The sequence below is a fragment of the Liolophura sinensis genome, chromosome 7, assembly GCF_032854445.1.
Source record: "Liolophura sinensis isolate JHLJ2023 chromosome 7, CUHK_Ljap_v2, whole genome shotgun sequence".
NCBI classification, from domain to species: Eukaryota; Metazoa; Mollusca; class Polyplacophora; order Chitonida; family Chitonidae; genus Liolophura; species Liolophura sinensis.
Genome location: NC_088301.1, coordinates 35,713,228 through 35,720,533, shown reverse-complemented (window position 1 = coordinate 35,720,533; position 7,306 = coordinate 35,713,228).

The following is a 7,306-nucleotide window of genomic DNA, read 5'->3' as shown; positions in this document are numbered from 1 at the left end:
CTTGTCTACCACGGCCGTCACCGGTTGCAGTTTGGTCTCGTAAAACGTCCCGAACAACCGTTCCCCATTCAAGTCCTCCAATGTGTACACGACAGGCTGACGAGGGTGCGGACGATGCATATATACACCAGAATGTGATTTTACTCATACGCAAAAGATCGCCGGCGAGATAACGGTACACCGATCGTTTGGACGTGGGTGGACCGTACAAGGCTTGACGCACTTCTTTCTGGTTCTGGGTGGTGACTTCGATGGGGGCCCGCGGTATACTCCGGCTCGATTGTAGCTGCAGACCAGCGCCGGTAAGGCGTCCAGGTACCGCCGAGTGTTGTGAACGGTGAAATATTTGTACATGCGTCCTTTCAAAGTACGGTTAAACCGTTCTATCACGGACGCTTTGGTCTCGTTAAACGTTCAAAGAAAAAACACGCCGTTGTCCTTTAAAATGCCTGGAGCGGTCTGTTCAGAAACTCTTTGCCATCGTCCGTTTGTTTGTACAACGGTCGACATCCCGTCTTGAAAATGCGTTAAAAACGCCTCGGTCAGGACGAGCACCGGTTTTGGTGCGCAGTGGAACCACCCAAGCGCACTTGGAGAGAACGTCGATGCAGGTAAGTAGGTAACGGTTGTCGTTCTCTTTGACAAACACTGCCATGTCAACCTTGTCCGCCTGCCACTGCTGGGTCAGCAAAGACGACACGCTGGCTTGACTCACTTTGATCCATGCGTTGAGTAGGGGCTGAACGCGGATGTAAGCCGCTTGACTGTCGGCGTAGTTGCACAATGCATGGGGAGCGGTATCGACCGGGTCTGAGTCTCTGCCCCCAAGCGTTCTCGGTCCCCCCTTCCGTCCCCGCGGCGGCGGCCGGTGCTGCTGCTGTTTGCGAGATTCCTGGCGACCGGTCCCTGTGTCTGTTTATAGTGAGTGAACCTATCCCAGGCAGCGGATATATATTATCCAGTGTACCTGCGTTTGTCAACAAAATTCAGGCGCCAAGACCAACCACGTGATCACCCATTGGTCAGTTTGGGCGCCAAAGAGCTGAATGTGCTGCTCAATCCCAACATACCAAGACACGTGATTGCTCATTCGTCCGTCACACATTACCAGGCGCCAAGAGCGGATCCGTTTGGGCGCGAAGGAGCTGAAGGAGCTGAAGGAGCTGCGCTAGTGGTCCGTTGAGGGCGGACTCAACGACACACCTTAGGCGCCAAGACCACGTAGTCGCCCATGGGACGTATGGGCGCGAAATGGAGCTGAAGGAGCTGTTCTCACGGGTGACGTCACGCGCCTCATTGGTCAGTTTGGGCGCAAAAGCTCATGGAGCTGCGCTTATTGGACCGTTGGCGCACCTCGCGTTGGCGTCACGCTGATGCGCCTCGCTCATGGGAACGCGAACTCTATACTACTAATGTTTGCATGCATATATTCCTGGGTTTACCTTCTATACTATACATAATTTTTATTTGAAGGGAAAGATAGATATAATTTATTCGACTTTATTCGATGTGTGTATCTGATAAAACATTTTAGAGAATACACTGTGTGGTAAAAAAAAATACCTGCAACTCTAACCTAAAAACGCTAATGTAATTTGAAGAAATCAGTTCTGCATTTAATTGGGTTGGGCAGAAAAACTGGGGAAAAATGATAGGTATGGACGTGTGTAGAGAGCGTTCACAGTCTAAATTTCGATAAAATGGAGCGATGTGAACGCAAATATCATCTGGAAGAGAAAATGTCAAATGGTTCAGTGGTAAATCCATGAGAAATTTGCCATCGAGTTTTAGATATTATTGGCCATAGGGACACTTAGAGTTGCGTCCCTTCCTCTGTGGTTAGTTCATTCTCCGACAAGAAAAGAAACACATAATGAGCCTATTGAACCCAATGGCATATTCCTCGCATCAACACCACACGATGAATTTCACTCATAGGACATTGAGAGTTGGGTCCCTTTATCTGGCTGATACCTATGTACGATATTTATACGTTTTTTGTATCAATACTACCAAGTTATCAACAAAAAATATCACACTAACGTGTGCAGGCCTGATGCCTTGTATTTTAATTATTAGTCTTCTTCAAAGTTTATAACTGACAGGAGAAATACAAATAATCCTAGGTATGAAATCGAGATGATCTAACAGTGGGGTGCTAGGGCGGCCCAGCGCTTTTTTCAGCGATAAGGAAACAATTCCCAGTATCAAAAGTAAACGGAATAGATACCAGAAGCAGTATATCATCAGCTTTGTATTACATTGCCCGACCAAACGAGATAAGGTCCCACTATACACCGAGCTGCACAGGTGTCCTCCCGGAGCACTAACAAGCGCTTGATATGACTTGGACGTTAATTGGCCAAAAGTTCCCAAATGCTATGCCGCATGTATAGTTTGGTATTGTAGTAGGCCCAATGTATTATAGGTAGAATATCAGGTTAAGACGGATTTCAGTTAATGGGTTACCGACAGACATCCGAAGTGGGACATATTTAGTCATTTCGGAGCTTCTGGACATTCAACTGCAGCGTCATCAGCGCGACGTTACAATGGGTAGACCAAGTACGTCGCAGATGAAACCGCAAAGCGCAACATGTTTTGCAACGTGAAACAAAAGACTTGTGGCGAGCAAGTTCTAATTCACACTAGAGCCACATTTCGTGAGAGGAAAATCTGCCCGTACCTCATTACATGTATATATCGTAGGTTAAAATGATTCGTAATGTAATCATTCGTGATATTCAATTATCGCGGTTATTTTGGAAAACGCGGCAGGAATTGGTTTGTAACAGTTTCTTCACCATTTAGGCCACTATTGTATCATTGTTTTATAAGTTGCTTTGAAAATTAATGTTGTTAACTTGGCACACCCTTTCATGGTTTACTATTTATAACTATGTAGCTATGCGGACGTTGGACTTGACACTTAAATCCATCACACGTCAAGAAGCAGGTGACCAGATTAACTTCTTGAACAAAAACTTTCTTGATCACCACACATATGAATGTATCAGAGGAAAAGATAGAAATCTAAGACTGTATAATATCTGTGGATTCTGTACATTTTGTTTTCTTAAGGACATGGACATTTAAATTAGACAGTTTTCTATTAGGACAATGATTCCTAAGACGGATTATAAAGGCGACAATGGCACAGTGGAAATCCAGTTATATCCGTGCTGTCCGGACGTTTTCTAAGTCTAAGAGAGTTGTTTGCCGGCGGAACACGACTCTTAATTACCTGAAACAAAGTGGAAATGAGATCAACCAGGAATGCGGCAAGACCGGGACCATAATAGGCCCTAAATATTCCTCGCTCACGATCCTGCAGAAAGTGAGACCGCGTCAAGTCGTCGGGACCGAGGATACTGTGTCCAGCAAATTGTGCCGCCGGTAGAATTTAGCACGTTCATGCCTCCATTCTTCTCATGTAAGGACGCTACGGCAGGAAATTGTCTCAGAATGGAATAAAGACGAATGTATAAATAACACCGACAATGTCTCATCTCACTCCTTAAGTTAAATCGTTTCTTTTAGGCACCAAAACCATTCAAATGCCACGCTTTGAGTTGTTCGTTTTAGCGCCGTTGTTTTCTGTAAACATAGATGAAACCTATTCATTCACAAAACCCTTAAACATGCATAACAGGGCACGTTTTAGTGCTAAACGTTCTAAATGATAACCGTTTACTTAAATTATAACTAGAAAGATTCCCAAATAGATGACAATAATGACAATATCGACCTCTCAATACAGAATATGTATGCATCGACTTTTAGCACGAAGAGACGTTTGACAAAGAAATATGACAACAATAACTGGAGACATGAATAGTATATATATATAGTGGATTCGGAGTGAATCACAGTGCTTAACTTACATGTGAAAGCAGACAAGTACATTTTTATTACATGCTTAGGTAATCTTATACAACTTTTCACGATTCGATATGATTCAATAAGAATGACCGAAATTCAGAGAAGGGAATTATGATGGTGTCATCTGTGGCAGTCCTGTAACAACTCATGCAGCGTAGTTCTTTACTTGGAGGTCATCATATACTCGTGCATGCACGTTTTTGTCATCACATCATATAGGCATCCAGAACACGTGATATAGCATCTTCGTAAATATACAAATATGTACTGAGTTGATTGGGGCGACCAGGATCACATGGTTGCTATGTAATATGTGTATAATAAGGAAACGCAAATTCTCAATAACTACGACGTCCCATGCACAAGTTCACAAGCTGGTATCGTCTATCGTCAACACACCGCTGTACCAATCGCAGTTGGTGAGGGTAAAGAAAGTATCTGAACACGCAGTGTTAGTAGGGAATATATATGCTAAAACAAAGATTATATGTAATGACAAAATGTTTGCAAAAAATGTTCCTAAACCGTATGTTGCAGTATTCATACACCAAGCCAAACATTATTGGTGCCTCCTTAACAGAATTTAACACTGAACTCCATGGAAAGGAGACACGGTTACTATCCTGTAAATGTTTGACATAACCCGGCCGAGTGCCTTATTCGCGGTTTTCCCAAAGCAGTACACAGAATATAAAGTTTAGAAGAAAGGCGTTGAAATCTTACTTTGGTATCAGAAGGAGACTTTGTTAAGGCTATACTGATAGACAATTTTCGCATAAGTCCATATTCTGTATTAAATGAAATGATTCTAAAATTTGAAAAAGTTACAATGTCACCCGCTTTATGAATTTTAGGGATCTTATTTCCGATTTTAGACGTTAACACGTGCACAGACGATGGGGATATGCTATGAAAGTTAATTATTTGGGCTATTCCAAAGTGGCAAAAATTCGATTTGGTAATGCGCTACTCGATATTTTGCCAAAAATCTCCGCGTAACATCTTTAAAATGGCCTAAGCTCCGAGTTCACGTGGCCCAGATAATACAACCAATCACCAGTGTGTAGACAAAGCACAGCGTGACAGCCCATCTGGTCACCACAGGCGACAACAAGTTCTCTGGAAAGAATCCAAAAAGAACACTTGTCGTGATCTTTTGGACAAACTGTGAGATACTGTAACCGAATCGCCCGTTACAATTAACACAGTTTGTACACAGTCTGAGATCGAATTGAGTTACTGGGTATTAATTCCTCGAACAATTTTCTCGAGAAGTGCGCATTTGGGCAAAATAGTGGTTAGAGAGATTAACATTGTTGGGAATCAGTATGGATAAAGGTAAGCGTATCCATTCATGACCTCAACGGCAGATGTCTTGCGCCTGACCAAAACTGAGTCAACACTACACATGACCATGCCAGATTGAACTTTCAGAGACACTGGTTATAAGACGGGGTCTGATTACCGTCCGACACGCCAAAAAAAAAAAAACTTCTCGTTCCCTGTAACTATTCATTGCATTAATATATATGTATATTTTTTCACTTAGCTTCGTATTTAGATGAATCTTTTATCTATATATACACAGGCTTCCATACACGTATAGTACATTCAGTCATCCGGCATCATACATGTCCTTCTTACAGTTGTGTGTTTATCTATTTACCACAGGTACAAACCACACAACCGTAGCAAAATGCAACATCTAGACTTCTGTATACTAGAGATACACAGCAGTATGTACAATATACAAGTTTTTCTTCAAGTGCACCAGTTGTGTATCTCTAGAACACAAAAATGTAAATATTTTGAATTTTATTAAAGTGGGTTTTGGAGAGTATATATAGCGGCCTATATATGGCTGAAATATTGTCTATTGAAGATAAACCATACTCATTCATTCATTCCCTGCAACATTAAATTTAGACTTTTAAATCCAAATTTAATTTTTAACAAATCTCAAATAGGATTCTGAACACGTTAAAAATAATGTTCACAAAGAGGTGAATGGACGGTACACATTAATGTGCGTGCGTGTATTTGATACTGTAGGTCTACATGCAGAACGCATGTTGTAGAGAGAGCAGTGGCCAGTATGCATGTGGACCGCTTTACCTTGCCGAGATCCATTTTAAATAGAGATAGCATTCAAGATATTATAATTCTTCCATTTAATGCTTGAAAGGAAAATATCGTTCTTTAAATTGCCTGCTGTGAGTGACATTAGTCAGTTATAAATTATTACAGATCAGTCACAGGAGTTTTTGCAACTGAGAAACACTTAATATATTGGTTTTGATCCCAAACACTGTGTACACAGATGGGCCATACCTTTTAGAATTGACAAAGATTTTCAAACTTCCATCGATATAAGGGGATCTATAGAAATTGACAGGATTCGTCAAACTGGTTCCAAGAGAGTTAACACCGAGGTGACACAAATGCATTTGCAGACGGAACAGTTACTCGCAGAATAACTTGAGATAAAAAGGGGGCAGACTTTAGAATGGAAGAGAACCCAAAGTTAACTAAGACTATAATGGAAACAAAAGCTGGGCTCTCACGAAGGCTAGAATTTTGAAACCCACACGATGAATTAGGAGTGGATATTATTTCCTGTGCCTCGATCATGCCTCTCACACGTCTATTCAATATGGGACAAAAGTTGGCAGAAGCGGCGACGTTACACTAGCTGCCTTTGGGATCGATATTCCACAAGGTTGGTCCTACACTGAAGGATACAACCATTAAAAAAGGTCTTTAGGGTCAAGCTTGCTGTGGTTTCACAAGCTCTTACGAATATAAGGGCATAGTGCAAGTTCTTCGAGGATTAATTTTCAGATTTTCTACTTATATTTGAAAGCACAGAATTAACTGAGAAGCCACATTAAATAAAAGTAATATAAATAATGGAAAGAGTTCACCTATTTCCGTGATCTAAAGTTTAAATAATATATGTCATAATCCTGAGTAGACATTCATATCTGTTTAAAGTAGCGTTACACTTAACAGCATGAGTTCACATCGATAAAATATGACAACAGCATATAAACATATGTAATGAATTTAAATGTTCTCCAATAATATTAATCCCTAGTTTTATGTTCACTTAATTTATCTTGCGTACTTGTATCTACATGTATATTGACGCAAAACAAACAAACAAACAAAAGAGAAATATTTCTTCCAGTTTCAGCGGGTAATTGAAGGCATGGACAATGGCGGGCGAGTCAGTGTAAATTGCGGAGATCTACAGACATTTCTTTGCAAAATGTTCCCGGATTGTAGCATCCTATTGCCATAAATGATATAATACGACCAGAAATGGATATTGTCATCAGCCTGACTGACCAAGCTGAAGCCATCACGTAAACCGGAAGCAGTAGAGCGCCGCCACTGTGCCATACCGGAAATAAGTATCCCG